General features: G+C 39.3%; 1 long non-coding RNA gene across 2 annotated transcripts in view; it reads left to right on the top strand.

Annotated features, from left to right (window-relative positions):
- LOC132382465 (uncharacterized) overlaps positions 1-19,128 on the top strand; it is a 46,339-nt gene that overhangs the window by 3,553 nt on the left and 23,658 nt on the right. For both annotated transcript variants that reach the window (XR_009508323.1, XR_009508322.1), the window contains exon 2: positions 8,535-8,650. This is a non-coding gene — a long non-coding RNA (uncharacterized LOC132382465). The remainder of the gene's footprint in view (positions 1-8,534; positions 8,651-19,128) is intronic.

Here is a 19,128-nt window from a genome sequence, read left to right as displayed (position 1 = left end):
TTGCATAATGTATATATGCTTTCATAATAAGTGTACTTTGAACTCTGATTTAATGGGGTGGAATCTATCCTTAAACCTGATAGTGTGTGATTTCAGGCTTTTAAATTTTCAGAGCATTGGAGGGGGAAAGGAGAGAAGGTTGGTAGTGGGTGGGGTTTTTGTTTATGCTAGCTGCTTTACTGAGAGAGGGAGAAGTTCCATGGAAGGGAGGCTGGTTTCCACGATGTGCTGAGCTGTCCCCACAACACTGCACTTCCTTGCAGTCACCTGCAAAGCAGTTACCATCCCAAGACATTATGTATTCAGATAGTATACTTTCCAAGGGTGCATCAATAATGGGAGCATGAAGTAGAGGTGATGGTGAGCTTTCTTGGCCATGGTTTCTGATGTGGTTGGACCAGCACAAGCTATTGGTGATGTTCATTCCAATTATGTCATGATTCAAGTAATTAACTGAGTCAATATCATGACTCATAATCCATTGCTCTGTGTACAGAACCAGGAGTAAAAGAACACTAAGTTATCTGGTACAGGGAACATTCTAGTACAGATTCCCTATCGACCTTTAGATCAGAGCAAAGCATATACTGTACTCCATTAATGAAGGCACCCTGATCATTTGGACCATGCATGGCCTGGCACATGGCAACCCCACATGCATATTGAACCCTATTACTGAACATGCATGAGGTACAATATATAGAGGGGCAGCATCCATACAGCATTCTCTCACAGAACATTGAGAAATGTAATATCCTTCACTCTGTGTTCTGTGAGCATATGCATGCAGGCAACCTGCCATTCCAAACACGATGAATTGTCTACTCAAACATAGACAGCACACCATATTCTGTATCAGATACCTAAAATGATAGATGTCTAGCATGAAAAGCATGCCTAGGTTTGGGACAAGCATCACATTGTAATCCATGTATCAGGAACAGAGAACCAGTATGCGGTTTCCTGTCACTCAGTTTGCTGCTAACTACATGAATATTCTTTGGTTACATGGAGGATGGACTGGGCACCAGTGTTTCTAAGTTATTGCTTGGAAAAGGACAGGGAGCAGAAATGCACCGACACTTGACCGACTGGGGTCGATGTGCATATCCAAGCAGAGGCCCCTGCACTCTTTATCCTTCAAGGCACCTAGAACGAGGAATTCATTGCTACATGCCATTCAGTGTATCAGGGACAATGTGGGGCATGGAGTACACAGTGACATTTCAAGTGAAGTCAAATTTATTGTCATTTAACTATATACACGTATACCACCAAATGAGACACTTCTCCAGACCAGGGTGTAAAGCACAATAACTTAAGAAAGTAAGAATTAAATCTACAAATTAGTTATGCTTAGATAAAGTGTGTAAAATAATTATTGTATGGTACAGTACAAATTATCAAGTGACTCTTCAAATGTGACACTTCATTCATTGTGTTAGAGATAGTATATGATCCGGGACTTGGGACAGAATATTTTCAGGGCATCAGATTAATATGGAAATGGGAAAATGTCTCAATCAGTGTAGGAGACACACATCATGTGAAGAATAAATGCTAAGGCATTGCTATATGTAAAGGTGTGCAGCACATTCACTTGGTGTGCTGGAGCCATTGTGTTCAGGGATGCGTATAGCGGAAAGAAATTGTGCAAAAAGCAAGGATGCGCAGTGCCATATTTCTGATGCAAGGGGGATGATGTATATATAAAATAAGGGTATCCTGTGGATTATGCACACATAAATGGGGAGGGAGGACAGAATGTCTCTGTCACCAGCACACAATGTGCATGTGGTGAAACGTTATACATCTGTTAACAGGTCTTTAAAAAGTGCACCACAGAAGAAGGTGATATTCAGTGTTTAGTGCATCTAAAAGGTGAATGGACAGTGTTCTATTAATCAATGATCCAGGGACAATGTGCACCAATGCCCTGTATATGTGCAGTGTCCAGTTATTCTTTGCAGTATACTCAAAAGAGGACTTAGGTAATCCACACTCAGCATATAGTGGGTAATGTATACAAAGAGAAACAGGAAGATGCAGAGAAAATGCACTCCATGCAGTGACAAAATGGAGGGAGAGCCATGGTGGACTAACTCCCATTCCACCTTGAATCTTGAAAGGGGGACTGTGCAAAGCCAAACATAAAGAGGGAGGACAAACAGTGCTGCAGTCACTATATTAGAAAGGGCATGCAAGGCCAAACCACAGCAATTCATGGCGATGAGTTTCCTTCATGTTTTCCTGCTTGTCTGCTGTAACATCAGTCCAAAGAGCCTACAAAACAGACAGGTCTTTTTGTTCCCAAAATCCTGCTACTTAATTACACTTCAAGAGTCAAATCTGTTTACTGTGTTTATTTTCAGACTATGGGTCATTGTATGTGGGGAGATACATTGTATGCTTTCTACTGAAAGTATCATAGAATCACCGAATGTTTGCACCTGTTGCTTGTCAAATCCATATCAACTAACGTGGTTAACATGAGAGGGCACAGTTTTAAGGCGCTTGGATGTAGGTGCAGAGGAGCTGTCAGGGTCAGTTTTTTACACAGAAGGTAGTGAGTGAGTGGAATGGGCTGCTGGCAACAGTGGAGGCGGATACAATAGGGTCTTTTAAGAGATTCCTGGATAGGTACATGAAGCTTAAAAATATAGAGGGCTATGAGTAACCCTAGGTAATTTCTAAAATAAGTACATGTTCGCCGCAGCATCGTGAACTGAAGGGCTGTAGGTTTTCTGTGTTTCTATATAAGATCAGAGACACAAGATCAAAGGTTCATTTATTATCAAAGTATAGAACTCTGAAATTCTTCAATTCTGGTAACCATGAAAGTAAGAATGAAAAGAAAGGTGGCACAATCATTAACCCCCAAATCCCTCCTCCCTGCAAAAAAAAACGAATACAAACAGGATAGGCACATCAGATCCCTCCTCCTGCACAAAAAATGAGCAAAACAGAACATGCATATTGACCCCCAAATCCTTCCTTCCACACAAAAAAGCAAACAAGATGAATCAGGCATATCATCCCCCAAATCCTCATTCCTACAAATAAAAACTGAGAGGATTGGGCGAGAAAACACAGAATATAAAAACTATAAGACTGAAGTCTATAGACCAAGTCCACATCCAAAACCAGAAAAAAAACTGAGCAACACTTGGATGTAATGGCAGGGCCTCGTCCCCTGTCCAGAACAAATCAACTGATCAAAAAGCAAGAAGCTGGAACTCACCCTCTGCACTCGCTTCTATGCTGCAATCTCCGGATGCGGGAATCTAGAGCAACACACAATGCGTTGGAGAAACTCAAGGTCAGTCAACATCTATGGTGGAAAATGGCAGATGATATTTTGGATCAAGGCCCTTCATATGGACTCCAAATGAAGGATTACAACCTGAGAAGTCAACTGTCTATTTCCTTCCTGATGTTGCCTGATTTGCTAAGTTCCTTCGGTGTATTGCTTGTTGCTCAGTGTAAGAGTCATTCAGGTAGACCCACTCCTGTGTCCTCTTTCCATGGTCCTTCAAATTCCTTCTTTCCAAATAATTATTCAGCTCTCATCTTTATAATGCTGATTACATTGTAAATACAATCTGATATTTACATATTTATGCATATTTTATTCCTTATCTGTACTCCTAACATTATTTTTATGTAATTCTTTATTCTGTATAATAATTGAATGCTGTTGTTTTTGCCTTTTATGTAGCACCAATACCCCTTGAGCAAGTTCCTAGTTGTATAAATGTATATGGTGAATTAAGTGGATCTTCATTTAAAAATTACAGCTGAATCTGCCTCTATTACTGTCTCTGACAATGCGCTCCAGATCTTAGTCACTTCATGCATTAAAAACTCCCATTTCATCTTCACTGATCCCCTATGCATTTTACTCCCTGGTTCCTGAACCCACCACCAATATGAAAATTTTCTCTCTGTCTACTCAGATTGTAGGCTTGATCATTTAAAATACTTTACACAACCTCCTGTATTCTAAAGAGAGCAATCTTAAATTCATCAGTCTACCCGTGTAGTTAAAGATCCTCATTCCTGGAATCAAATGGTTTCCAAAGAGTTCAAATCTTTTCCAAGGTGCCACATCCAAGGATACAGCATTCCAATGGCTGAGGCTCTGAGGCTTTGTTGTGTCTGGATAAAAGGTCTTGATCCAGAATGTTGAGTGTCCATTGCCCTCCACAGCTGCTGCTTGTTCTTCTGAGTTCCTCCAGCAACTTTTCTTTTGCATTGTTTTGTAAAGTTAATCATACTTTCCTTGCTTGTGATATAGCTCAAGATCCTATATAGTTTTTCAATCACTTTCTCAACCTGCCCAACAATCTGTTTTTATACTTTTGTAAAACTATTCCTCCTCTTCCGATTACATAACTCTTCCCAATTTTCAGCATTAAACTTTATTAGTTGCTCATTTACCATCCAACAATGCTGGCCGTATAGCCTGAAATGTATTTACCATCCCATTTATATTTATTTGCACTTCCAAGTGCACTAATGAGTGATGTGGTAAAATATTCACAAATATATATTTAAGCATATGTCCTTCCTTGCAATAACATTACGTCTCTTTATCTTAAGAAAACATTTTGTAAGTGTTTTTAAAGCTTTAAACTTCAATGATTTATTTTAAAACATCTGAAGCTCTATTATTACTTAGAATAATTCATAGAATATAATTTATAACATTGTTTAGGTGGTAAAATAATGCACTTTTATGGAGCTGAATATAATCTTTCCTCTTTGGTATGAGTTTGTGTGTTGATGATATGATACCAGTTACTCATATTATAGTAAAAGTTGCTGATATTGTTTCTGATACTTGATTTTACCAGATCTGATAGAAACTAGATAGGTTTTACAACTTATTTTCTCTTCCATATCAGTTTCAATTTATAATCCCAGGTTATATAAACTTTATATAGTTGTATAAATTTTGCTGTACCTCAGACCTGAAATGATCTCTGCCTTTCTCATTCTACAGTAACCACCGGGCCAGCGTTTTCCATTTTTATTTCAGACTTCTGGCATCTGCAGTTTCTTATTATTTTAATTTTAACTGCATCATTGGTTGCCATAATTGGATCTTGTATTTGCACTGCCTATCCTCAAATAAACTAAAGTCATGATTTTGCATGGCCAGTGTAGTGTGGGCTTCCCTTTGCTTATACATCATTTGCCTGTTATCTTACATCGTTATTTAGTGGAGAATACAATTTACTTAGCAAAACTTGTATTGTGTTTCCTGCTATTCAGCAGCTAATTTGTTATCAGTCTCAAGAATTGTTGTCAGAATAACAATAAGGCAACTTCTGCGTCGTCTTTTGTCTGTCTCTGTTTGATAAAATTCTCTCGGCTGTTTGGATGTATCTCTATTTAATAAAGCACATTCTTGGATATTGTGTGGGGATGACAGTGATAAACCCATAAAACACTTCAAGCCTACTAACACCTTGACTTGACTTTCTTTCATGAGGACAAGAGGTAGTAATGGGGTCAATTAAATGGTGGACGAACTGAATAAATATTTTGCATCAGTCTTCACTGTGGAAGACACTAGCAGAATGATGAAAGTTCCAGGTGTCAAGGGGCATGAAGTGTGTAAAATTACCATAACTAAAGAGAAGGTTCTTTGGAAACTGAAAGCTCTGAAGGTAGATAAGTCACCTGGACCAGATGGTATGCACCCAGAGTTCTGAAAGAGGTGGTTGAAGAGACAGTGGAGGAATTACTAATGATCTTTCAAGAATCACCTGATTCTGGCATGGTTCTGGAAGAATGGAAAATTGTAAATGTCAGTCTTCAAGAAGTGAGAGAGGCAAAAGAAAGGAAGCTATAGTCCAGTTAGTCTGACCTCAGTGGTTGGGAAGATGTTGGAGTCGTTAAGGATGAGATCTCAGGGTATTTGGAGGTACATGATAAACTAGACATGGTTTCCTCAAGGAAAAATCTTGCCTGACAAATCTGTTGGAATTTTTTGAATAATAAGCAGGATAGACAGAGGAAAATCTGTTGATGTTTTGTAATTTTCAGAAGGCCTTTGACAAGGTGACACACATGAGGCTGCTTAACAAGCTACAAGCCTATGATATTACCGGAAACATCTCAGCATGGATAAAGCTATGGCTGATTAGCAGGAGGTAGAGTTACAATAAAGGGAGCCTTTTCTGTCTGGCTGCTGGTAACTAGTGGTGTTTCACAGGGATCTGTGTTGGGACTGATTCTTATATGTCAGTGATTTGGATGATGGAATTGATGGCTTTGTTGCAAAGTTTGCAGACGATATGAAGATAGGTGGTGTGCAGGAAGTTTTGAGGAAGTAGAGAGGCTACAGAAGGACTTAGGCAGATTAGGGGAATGGGCAAGAAAATGGCATATGGAATACAGTGTTGGGAAGAGTAACATCATGCACTTCAGTAGAAGAAATGAAAGGGTTGATTATTTTCTAAATGGATAGAAAATACAAAAACCTGAGGTGCAAAGGGACTTGGGAGTCCTTGTGCAGAATATCCTAAAGGTTAACTTGCAGCTTGAGCCTGTGGCGAGGAAAGCAAATGTGATTTTAGCATTCATTTCAAGGGGACTAGAATATAAGCAAGGATGTAATGTTGAGACTTTATAAAGCACTGGAGGGTCCTCACTTGGAGTATTGAGGCAGGTTTGGGCCCCTTAGAAAGGATGTGCTGAAACTCAGGAGGGTTCAAAGGTTCATGAAAATGATTCCAGGATTGAATGGCTTGTCATAAGAAGAACATATGATGGCTCTGGGCCTGTATTCACTAGAATTCAGAAGAATGAGAGGTAATCGCATTGAATCCTAACAAATGTTGAAAGGGCATGATAGAGTGGATGTGGAGAGGATGTTTCCTATGGTGGGAAAGTCTAAGAGCAGAGAAGACAGCCTCAGAATAGATGGGCATCTTTTTAGAATAGAGATGAGGAGAATTTCTTTAGCCAGAGAGTGGTGAATCTGTAGAATTCTTTTCCACAGTCTGTATTTATGTATATTTAAGGCAGAGGTTGATGGATTCTTGATTGCTCAGAGTATGAAGGGTTATGGGAAGAATGAGATTGAGAGGAAAATTGTGTCAGCTATGATGAAATGACAGAGCATACACAATGGGCCAAATGGCCTAATTCTGCTCCGATATCTTATGGTCTTATGGTCTTGTTTCCATTGTTACACTGATTTCTAAGGATTCAACATGACATGTTAATTGTTTATGATGGAAAGGATTTGCAGCAGAAACCTTTGATATTTAGTTTATATGAGAACAAGTCAACCTGCAGCTGCACTTAAACTTCAAACTTTATGATGTTGGTTCCTGCTGTTGGGGCTCACTGATTGGCTGTTTTTCAATATCCCAAGGACACGGCCTAGAAGCCAAGCGTGCCCGGGTTTCTGAGGCTTTGCTGCCCTGAGGACCAAGCGATTCAATACCAGTGCTGCTGACTGAAGTGTCATGGGAGAAAATTGAATTTCGGGAAGAGCAGATCAGCTGTCAGGGGGCTCTGTACTCGGCTCACTCGCTCTTTCTGTCGTTGGTGGAGGAGAGTTGGTTACCAATTCTCAGGTTGGAGACTGCGAAAGAAAAACTGACATTGCAGACCTTAACACCGTAAATCAGCCAGTGTTTATTTTTGCCTTGTTAGTCTCTCCTCTCACTTTGTGACACCTCTCTGTCCCTTTATTAAGGAGAAAGAGAGAGCCTGTGGTATGTCGAATTGTCAGCTGAACAATTAGTTTCTGTTGCACTGCAGATCATGGTCTTTCTTGGGTGGAGGGTGGGAATGCTTTTTTGCTGAAGTAAGTGGGGACGGGGGAGGGTCGATGCTTTGCTGCATGGGAGGAGGTTGTGAGGGGGCTGGGATTGGAACAATTTTACAGTCATTCATTCTTTGGGGCACTCTTCTGTTTTCATGGATGTCAGTGAAGAACAAGAATTTCATGTACACATGAAATTGTACACATTCTCTGATATTAAATGGAATTATTGAACTTTGGTTGTATGTCATGACTCAGGTAGTATTTCAGTGGCTATTATTGCCTCCTTTTTTCCATACATCTGATATACGCAGCATGTTAACAAGTTTCTCTCTATATATTTCTACATGTATATAACTGACTCATTTTTCTATCTACTTTTCTCAACATCTGCGTGGTCTTCATTGATTTAATAAAGTAATGATTTTTCAACTGTTTGGAATGATACTTCTGCATCTTGTTGTATTATCCCTGATTAACCAATGATTGATTGATTTTTTTTTAGCTGCCAGTGCTTTGATCATCCTCTCATTTGCTGCTGTCATGTTTATAAGATAGCAACACATCCAGATCTTTCATCTTATGTTTCTCTTGTGGTTGCTAATAAGATGGCACATGTCAGTGCCATTTCTTTGAACGACTGGGTGAGTGTTTGGCAGAGCACCTTTGCTCAGTCCCTAGAATGATCCTGATCCCAGTTGTCCACAATTTTAATTCTCCATCCCTCTCCCACTCTCATGTATTTCAGCATAGCTTTGCGTACTGCTCCAATCAGGCCCAATATAAGCTTAAAGAGAAGTACTTCACCTTCTTTACGAACATGATGCAGCCTTCAGGACTCAATATCAAATAAAACAATTTCAGGTAAGACATTTTCTCTGTTTGTATTAGCAGAGTACTTCATGCTGTAAAGTAATCCATCTGTATTATTAATTTGTTCTATTTACTTTGGGCTTACCTGATCTTCTGGGCGTTCCCTGCATTTAATTTTGGTTTCAGTTCTTTGCTTGTTCCAATGTTTGCTTTCAGTTTACATTTCCCATCTTTTACCAGTCCATTTGTTTGTTTTCTCTCTCATTCTTTAATCTATTTCAATGAACGGATTTGTGTGCGATGAATCAGACCTCACATAATCAGATTTTCTCAGTTTCCTTTGAACTCTCCATCCTACTCCAGCTTCTCTGCAACTAAAAATCAACCTGTTCTCTTGATTTGCGGAAGGGTTATTGCTTAGAAAGATTCGAATTTCTCTTCCCCCCCATGCTGCCTGACCTTCTCAGTATTTCTGTCTCACTTCTTTTCGTTGCTTGTATTTTGGCATGAAATTATAAATGTGAAGCAACAAGAAGAATCGTAATAATCTTCCTGGAACTGTACAGAAATTTTTCACTTAGGATTGCTCCAGGAGTTCAAGGTCACTTTACACTGCAAATATCCTTCTTTAGAGAGCACGAACCTTCTTCTGTCCATGTAGAAGTGCTGATAACTCTCCACCTTGACATATCTTGTTGCTACTGACAAATGTTATTGGGTTGATGTCTGGTCTCAAACCATCCTGTTTCTGTCTGTTATAATACGGCAGCTTCTTAGTACTCATCACTTCCCACATTTTAGTTAAAATGCAGTTAAGGTTGATCAGCATCTTCTTCCTTTAGTGCTTTTGAGTTTGCCATATGCTTTAACATGTGAAGAATGTAGGAGTTCAGGTATTGGATTACGCCAAGAAATCATGTTCAGCTTCTCTTTCCCTTTGATGCCTTAGTCTCAGTGGTAACTTTTTCATACTTGGCTTCACTCCATCCAGGCTAAAAAGCTGCTATTTTTTCATATTTTTGAGCCATTGTCAGCACTTAGCAGAGCCCAGCTTTACTAGATTTGCCCGTTGCTTTATAGGGATAATAATCAGAGGCTTTATCATTCACTCCATAGATGTGGATACAATCCGCTCTGCCAAATATCCCCTCACATCCTCTGTAAGTCTCATCAATTCTCCTCTTAAACACACCTCCGAGGCCAAAAAGTGACATGGAAACTTGCATCATGCGAATTGTGTGCAAAATATTGCTGACAGTAAGGATTACCCATCAAGATTCACATTCCAGTATCTGATCCTGGCAACTCTGACATAATACTTCCAAAACTGGAACTGGGTAGTGATCCTCTCACACCACAATGGAGTTTATCCACTCAAAACTCAAGGTTAATTTACTGTCAAAGGACAAATATATCACCATATGTCACCTTGAGATTTCATTTACTTTCATTGGTAGATTTGCTGACTTTGCCTATTAACCACTTCTGCTCCATTTTTATGAGTTTATTTTCAAACTTCCTCTAAATCCCAGCAGATACTGGGTGGGGGGGGGGAGGGGGGGGGAATCAATGGTAAAGTGACATCCTAAATCCAAAAAACACCCAACTATTTCATTAAAACTTTTCATTCAGTATGTTACTGTCAAGTCCCAGTGGTGACACCTCCATCTTGTGGCTCACAGAGATTGAATCAAGTTACTCGCAACTTCTCAGACTCAGAATGCTATGTTCTCCTGCTACTCTCACAAAGAACAAGCCATTAACTTCTTTCCCTTTGTATATTTCGTTGTGTTAGGTTTCTCCAAATTCGTCAATATAACATTGCTTTATTTTAAAACTTTTTCCTTCATTTATCCATCTTCATTTAGTTTTCTTTGGAGGTTCCTTTGGTATAGTTTGAATGGCATGATGTTACTGTGGCCATCTTTATGCTGGCTTACTTGAGATTGATAGTTGCCTGTTTTGCTGCTCACTCTTTTCTGCATTGGATGGAAATCTGATTTCTCCAGGCATTGCCACAGTCCCAAACTCCATGCAAATGTTTTTTTCAGTGAATCTTCAAACTCCCTGTCACCTTATAGTTAAGAATTTATTTCCTTTCCTTTTGATCTTTGGCATTTCTTGTCTACTTTTCACTTTCAATTTACACTTCTCTCAAGGTTTGTCATTTGATCAGTATGCTGCAGCCCTCTAACTTGTATAACTTTCCATTATTCCTGCGGAGTCTTCCTTCAGTCTGGCTTTCATGTGTTTTGCTAATGATGTCTAAATGTATTAATGCTGCTTCCCTTCCCAACATAGACCTGACCACCATCTTCGTCAATCTATTTGTGGCTTCCTGTGCTCTTTATCTATGGCATTGGTAATCTGCTTCCCAAGCCAAATCATATGCACATCTGGGTATACTAAGCTCTAAATGAATTAGTCTAATAACCTTTTGCCTATTTTAATGATGTTACACTTACTGCCTGAAAGAAACAACCTGTGTGTATATCTACATATCATCTGGGACACTAGTTTATGACACAGTAGAATAAATACAGAAAGTACACTGTAACCCTTATATATTCATAAAATTCAAAATTGTATCCTGCAGAAGGTTATTTCTGAGTCCTGACCAAGGGTCTCGGCCTGAAACGTCAACAGTGTTTCTCCTTATAGATGCTGCCTGGCCTGCTGTGTTCCACCAGCATTTTCTGTGTGTTGCTTGAATTTCCAGCATCTGCAGATTTCCTCGTGAAAGTTATTTTTCTGTTTTTTCCATTGTTTTTTTCTCAAAGGAAGTCATGAATAGGTTGACCTGGTTCCTGCCTCAGTCTTTGGAACTCATTATCTATATGTCTAATAATTTGCTTTCAGCTCAAGGTGCATGCTAAATTTATCAGGGTTCTTATCCTCTCTTTCATTTATCTCTCAGTTATTGAAATGATCCTGTTCTTTCTGCCTCATCCACAAAAAGCTGATATTCCCTTCATCAATTGTGCCTTTAATTTTCTGTTTGTATTTTTGCTTAAATTTTCCAAAAGCCATTCTTTTCATCCACATCCAAGTTTGTCATAGGCTGGAACTGCGTAGAGAAAGCAGCCATCTTTCACACACTGGCTATTTGCCATGGCCAAAGGTCTGTGCTTTTTTTTAAGTCAAGCTCAGTATTAACATCGTTCATGTGGTTTGAAATTTTACTCACTGGACCATTGCCATCACCTTATATCTTGTTGTTTCTGGAGCACTGTTGCCTAATTACATGTTAAGATTCAAAGCTGAGGCTTATATTGGGTTTATTTTCTGATTACAAGTCCTGTACTGCAGAAAGATAAACCTGAGTATCTACATATCATTTGGTGCACTCATAAAATAATTTAGTACAATAAGTGCAAAAAGTATACTTGCACTCCAATATGTCTTGCAATACAAAATTATAGCCTGCAGAAAGTTATTTTTTGTGGTTTCCTTGGTATTTTCATTGAAATTAATTGTGGATCTTCAAGAAGACTCCCAAGCCAACACACCCTCCTGTGATTTCATGCAGAAAAAGATATTGAACATTATTTTAGCCAATACTCTGCATTATCCTGTATCCACAGCATTAAAGAAATACGGGATTCTGCCAGCAGCAAGCACATTCTAAATAGAAGAAACAATCCACAAAGCATGTGACATGTTACATAACTCAAACATGAAAGGTACAAAAACAGTGAAGCATGAGAACATGTCCAAAAGTAAAATAAATAAATCATCTGGTGATACTTGTTTGCAAGCTTTAAAAAGGGAGTGCAACTGCTTAATGCCAGGAATAGAAACAGAAAATATTGCCAATATTTAGTAGTTCAGGCAGCTTTCACAGAGAGAGAGGGGTAGTGTTATGTTTCAGCTCAATGACCTTTCATCAAGACGAGCCTTAACCTGTACATTTGAACCCCAGATCCAAATCTTCTCCAACTGCTCATTCAAGCTGAACGAAGAAAGACTTCTACAATGTGTTATGTAATACCAAGGTAACTTGGATATCCTTTATCATCACCTACTGGTGTCCCTGCAGTGTAATAACAATACTTCAATCCATAATCACAGGATCAATTGAAGGATCACATCAGCAATTTCTGTCATAGTGCCATGTATAAGTTCCATCTTGCCTGATTTCACTTATCACAGCCAGGCAATTATTGAATATGGATAACCTTTGTGAATCGACTTCCTAGTTGTTCAAACTGTTGAGATCCTTATCAAAAGAACTTAAATAAATTGCAGCAGAAATAGGCCTCTCAGCCGCTCAAACCTGCCTGCCTTTCAATATAATTATCTCTGATCCGCTCCTGGCTTCCCCTCCTTTGTGCCTGTTCCCCATAGCTCTCAATTTCCCAATCTATCAAAAGAATATCTGCCCCATTATTAGATACCCCCATTTATCGAGCCTCCTCTTTTCCCTGGAGCAGAGAATTCAGAAACCTCTGTGAGAAGAAGTTCCTACACAGATCAGTGTTAAATGACTACTTCCAACCTCATAACCATGTACCCTAGTTCAAAATTCTCCCACCAGTAGTAGTAGTATTTTGACATCTACTCTGCAGGATCTTGTATGTTTCAATGTAATCAGCCCTCGTTCTTCTAAACCCCAAAGAATGTGGATCTAATTTCCTTAGCTGCTCATGATAGCACAACCTACTCATCTCAGGAAATACTCCAGTATCATGCTCCTCATTTACAGCCTCTCCATGTGCTAGACATATTGTATATTATAATCAAGCAATTCACACTGTCCATCCAATATCTCAGTGTTACAAAGTTCCAATCAAATTACAGTATAAGGTCATGGACATGTCAAGATCACAGGTAAGAGTTCTGCCATTTGGGAAATTGGGCTGATTAGGTTAGCACTTCAATTTCTGATAAATTTCATGGTTAATTACTGTAAAGTAGTTTGGCCCATATGTGGTTCCAGTCCCAAGAGGTGACTCTTCACCACCTCTGCTGTAAGGTATGTTGTTTTCTGAGAAGTGAAACTTGAACCTAGAGACCTGTTCAAATCTCACCATGGCAGCTGTGCATTCAAATTTGGTTTAATAATTTGGTGTTTTCTAGGGAGGGTTCAAAAAAAACGTTAACACTATTGACCAAATGAATGTTTTGGCAACTTTCTGTATATATATTTATTATGAATTAAAGTTTATATTTACATCTTTTAAGAAGTTCCCACTGTATTCTAATAGGAAAAGAATAAAATTGGGCAGCACTATGGCAGGTCCTTTGGCTGAAGGAGTGCAGCATTTCAAGAATGCAACCTTTCCAAGGGCAGTTGGGAAAGCTGGCTATACCAATGGTGCCCAGATCTTGAAAATGAATGATTAAAAAAAGGTTATACAATGTCCAAACTGTCTGCAACAGGGGTTTAGGAAAAGGAAGGTCCATCAGCTCTTTCTCAGTGGAGCCAAGGATAAGAGTTACAAGTAAACCTGGCATGGGCACTGTCATTTTGTAAATGCTGTTGAAAAGAACTCTTTAAACTGTGAAGATGTTGATATATTTTCAGAATCCTTTCACCAGATCAGATTCTAATTTCCTTTAATATATTTCCAAATTTCAAGCAAATAATCCATATCTTATCAGTTACTCTGCAACATTGATAAAACTTGAAGACAAATATTAGTATTAAATACTGTCAAGTAAATATTCTGATTAGTATTACCAGATTTCAACTCTGCTGCAAAAGATCACATCAAGCCACAAACAATGTAATCATCAAATCAGCAATACCTTACAGCAGGATATTTATGGAGTAGATTTGACTTCATATATACAGTAAGTAACTGGATTGAAATCTAAGTTTTATTAACAGAAATTCACATAAGTTGTTGGCATGAAGTCAGACACACCTCACAAATATTCAGTGTTGTGATGTTTGTTGATCTGCCGAACACCATATCCAACCATATGTTATTTATCAGGTTTGATAGCATTGATCAAATCAGGAGATTATGTTTTTCATTACCTGTTAAATTATGTTAATGGGATTGTAAAACTGTACATACTGGTTTTTTTAGCAGCTGACATGGTGTTAATTCAAAAGACTTTGGGGAACTAAGACATCCTTTTCAGAGGCTCCTCTGTCCTGCTTAAGTGCCTCATTAAACAGACAGTACATCTGTGACCCTTGTTTTTATATCCTGATCTTTGGATTGTGTACATTTTGTTCTAATCTCTGTTGATGTTCCCCATTACAGGAACTATGCAAATATGCAATTCATATTTAAGTTTTCAATGTAATTTCAACATCACAGTTTTGAGTAGTTTGCAGTTGGTAGTAACACAAACTACACAAATACTGTAGAAAATGCAGAAGTACAAGTATTTTCGTAGGAAGCAATGAAGTGAGCTTGAACATGGCAACAGTTCTGCAGTGAGCAGATTTGTTTACTTGCTACTTCCCTCAGTAACACTGACTCAGTTAGATCCTGCTGAGCTGTTTGCCTTTAGTATCACAGTTGTCCAATCAGTAGGACAATTACTCTTTGGCAAACATGTATTTTCAGTGATACTGAAGCAAAATACTACCAAAGGCAGATAGCTCAAGTGAAAATAGAGAATACTGCAAATAGACAACAGGACAGGTGAACATCATGAAACCATCTTCCAGTGATTGTCCGTTAGTTTATTTATTTATTTGTTTGTTTATTTATTTATTTTTGACATACAGTGCAGAGTAGACTCTTCTGGACCTTCAAGCAGCACTATCCAGCAGTCTCCCATGTTAACCCTAGCCTGATCACAGGACAATGTCCAGTGACCAACTAACCTATCAACTGGACCATGTTTATACTGTGGGAGGAAACCAGAGCACCTGGAGGAAACAGATGCAATCCCCAGGAGAATGTACAGGTTCCTTGTAGGCAGTGGCAGGAATTGAACCCAGGTTACTGGTACTGTAATATGTTGTGCTAACCAGTACGCTGCCCTGCCCTATCATCTCTTTCATCAAGAGAATTAATATTAATATCATCAAAACAATAAACCAGGGAAGGTAGTGCACCCGTGGCTGACAAGGGAAATTAGGGATAGTATCAAGTCCAAAGAAGAAGCAGATAAATTAGCAAAAAAAAAGTGGCACACCTGAGGACTGGGAGAAATTCAGAGACCAACAGAGGACAAAGGGCTTAATTAGGAAAGGGGAAAAAAAGATTATGAGAGAAAGCTGGCAGGGAACATAAAAACTGACTGTAAAAGCTTTTATAGATATGTGAAAAGAAAAAAATTGGTCAAGACAAATGTAGGTCCTTTACAGTCAGAAACAAGTGAATTGATCATAGAGAACAAAGACATGGCAGACCAATTGAATAACTACTTTGGTTCTGTCTTCACTAAGAAGACGTAAATAATCTTCCGGAAATAGTAAGGGACCGATGGTCTAGTGAGATGGAGGAACTGAGGGAAATACATGTTAGTAGGGAAGTGGTGTTAGGTAAATTGAAGGAATTGAAGGCAGATAAATTCCCAGGGCCAGATGGTCTGCATCCCAGAGTGCTAATGGAAGTAGCCTAAGAAATAGTGGATGTATTAGTGATAATTTTTCAAAACTCCTTAGATTCTGGATTAGTTCCTGAGGATTGGAGGGTGGCTAATGTAACCACACTTTTTGAAAAAAGAGTGAGAGAGAAACCGGGGAATTATAGACCAGTTAGTCTGATATCGGTGGTGGGGAAAATGCTAGAGTCAGTTATCAAAGATGTGATAACAGCACATTTGGAAAGAGGTGAAATCATTGGACAAAGTCAGCATGGATTTGTAAAAGGAAAATCATGTCTGACGAATCTTATAGAATTTTTTGAAGATGTAACTTGTAGAGTGGATAGGGGAGAGCCAGTGGATGTGGTATATTTAGATTTTCAAAAGGCTTTTGACAAGGTCCCACACAGGAGATTAGTGTCCAAACTTAAAGCGCACAGTATTGTGGTTATGGTATTGATGTGGATAGAGTATTGGTTGGCAGACAGGAAGCAAAGAGTGGGAGTAAACGGGATCTTTTCAGAATGGCAGGCAGTGACTAGTGGGGTACTGCAAGGCTCAGTGCTGGGACCCCAGTTGTTTACAATATATATTAATGATTTAGACAAGGGAATTAAATGCAGCATCTCCAAGTTTGCGGATGACACGAAGCTGGCTGGCTGGCGGTGTTAGCTGTGAGGAGGATGCTAAGAGGATGCAGGGTGACTTGGATAGGTTAGGTGAGTGGACAAATTCATGGCAGATGCAAGTTAATGTGGATAAATGTGAGGTTATCCACTTTAGTTGCAAGAACAGGAAAACAGATTATTATCTGAATGGTGGCCGATTAGGAAAAGGGGAGATGCAACGAGACCTAGGTGTCATTGTACACCAGTCATTGAAGGTGGGCATGCAGGTACAGCAGGTGGTGAAAAAGGCAAATGGTATGTTGGCATTCATAGCAAAAGGATTTGAGTACAGGAGCAGGGAGGTTCTACTGCAGTTGTACAAGGCCTTGGTGAGACTGCACCTAGAATATTGTGTGCAGTTTTGGTCCCCTAATCTGAGGAAAGACATTCTTGCCATAGAGGGAGTACAGAGAAGGTTCACCAGATTGATTCCTGGGATGGCAGGACTTTCATATGAAGAAAGACTGGATCGACTAGGCTTATACTCACTGGAATTTAGAAGAGGGGGGATCTTATTGAAATGTATAAAATTCTAAGGAGATTAGACAGGCTAGATGCAGGAAGGTTGTTTCCGATGTTGGGGAAGTCCAGAAGGAGGGGTCACAGTTTAAGGATAAAGGGGAAGCCTTTTAGGACCGAGATGAGGAAAAACTTCACACAGAGAGTGGTGAATCTGTGGAATTCTCTGCCACAGGAAACAGTTGAGGCCGGTTCATTGGCTATATTTAAGAGGAAGTTAGATGTGGCCCTTGTGGCTAAAGTGATCAGGGGGTATGGAGAGAAAACAGGTACAGGGTTCTGAGTTGGATGATCAGACATGATCATACTGAATGGCGGTGCAGGCTCGAAGGGCCAAATGGCCTACTCCAGCACCTATTTTCTATGTTTCTATTTCCGAAGACCAGTGTTTTGACAAAACAGAAAAAAATATTGCTGTTCCGTAGTCCACAGACATTGCCTGACCAACCGAGCTCTTCATTTGTTTTCTGTTGCTATTTCATTATTTTCAAGGAATTGGATGATAACATCATTGAACATCAGGGTTTTATGTATTTAACTGACGAGTCTTTTTATATTGGACTGCATTATGATTCAATTGAAATTGTAAAATTTTCAGAAGTGATCTGACTATTGCAGTATTCAGTGAATGAACATTCTTCACTTGGGTCGTTATTCTCAGAATCAATTTTTTCATCCACAAGAAATGGACATCGAGCAGCCATGTACATCTGGTACCTCAATCTAAAATGGTGAAAATTTACAACCAAGTAACCTAGCTGCATCATTAGAATGATGTTCTGAATATAAACTAATTGCTGGAACAAATAGCTCATTTGCTTTTTGAACATTGATTCCTCAAATGTGTGAATTGCTTGGAAGGATTGTCCATCCATGGCCATCCCTGAGAAGGTAATAAAGAGCCAACCTCCTTTACTAGCAAAGTGGTTAGATAGGGTCCTCACAACAAGCCCTCTGCCTACCCAAAGTTGTTCATTGGATCACTGTGGTAAACTATGTATACCTGTCTGGACATGCCCCTCTGCTGACTGCTCCTGTGGCTCCTCCTACAGACCCCGGTATAAAGGCGATTGGAAGCACTGCTCCTCCCTCAGTCTCCGAGATGCGGTGCTCCCTTTTGCTGCTAATAAAAGCCTATCTTTCACCTTTCGTCTCCAAGAGTTATTGATGGTGCATCAATCACACAATTGAAACAAATGGAAGACAGGAAAGGAAAGAAATGGCAGTGGATATTACATTGAATAACTTGGTTAGAAATAGAATTTAAAGCAGAGTGCTCATTCTGCACTATCTCATGCCTTCTCTTCCATCTCCATCAACTCCACCCCAGCCGTACCTTTGTCACCCACTAGCACTTGGGACAATTTGCAGCACTCAGTTAACCCACCAACCTGAAGTACCTGGGGAAAACCCACTTGGTCATAGCCAGAAAATGAAGATTCCACATAGGCAGCACCTATGATTAGTATCAAAGTTGGGTTACAGAGTTTAGTCATACTGCACAGAAACAAGCTCTTTGGCCAACTAAATGCTAACCCAAAGTAACTATCTATACTCAGCATTGCTGTCTTGCCTTTCAGGTCTTACCATTATACCTAACCATTATACACGGAGGATGTAGAGAAAAGATGGATGACTTATGGATCTCACAGTGACTTCATCGTTTTCGTTAACAATCAATCTGCATTGAAGATATATTGCTTAGTGCAGAAAGATAGTGTGTAGGATTATAGAATTTAAAGGCCTAGATAGCAGCCATACTTGAAATGTGTCATGGAACAATAATTCCTCCTGAATAGTTGTCAACTAATTAAGTCGTAGTTACTGAAAGAATCTACTGATTAA

The sequence above is a fragment of the Hypanus sabinus genome, chromosome 28 (assembly GCF_030144855.1).
Source record: "Hypanus sabinus isolate sHypSab1 chromosome 28, sHypSab1.hap1, whole genome shotgun sequence".
In the NCBI taxonomy this organism is placed as follows: Eukaryota; Metazoa; Chordata; class Chondrichthyes; order Myliobatiformes; family Dasyatidae; genus Hypanus; species Hypanus sabinus.
Note: the sequence above shows the minus strand (reverse complement) of the source record. Positions and strands in the feature narration are given on the sequence as shown.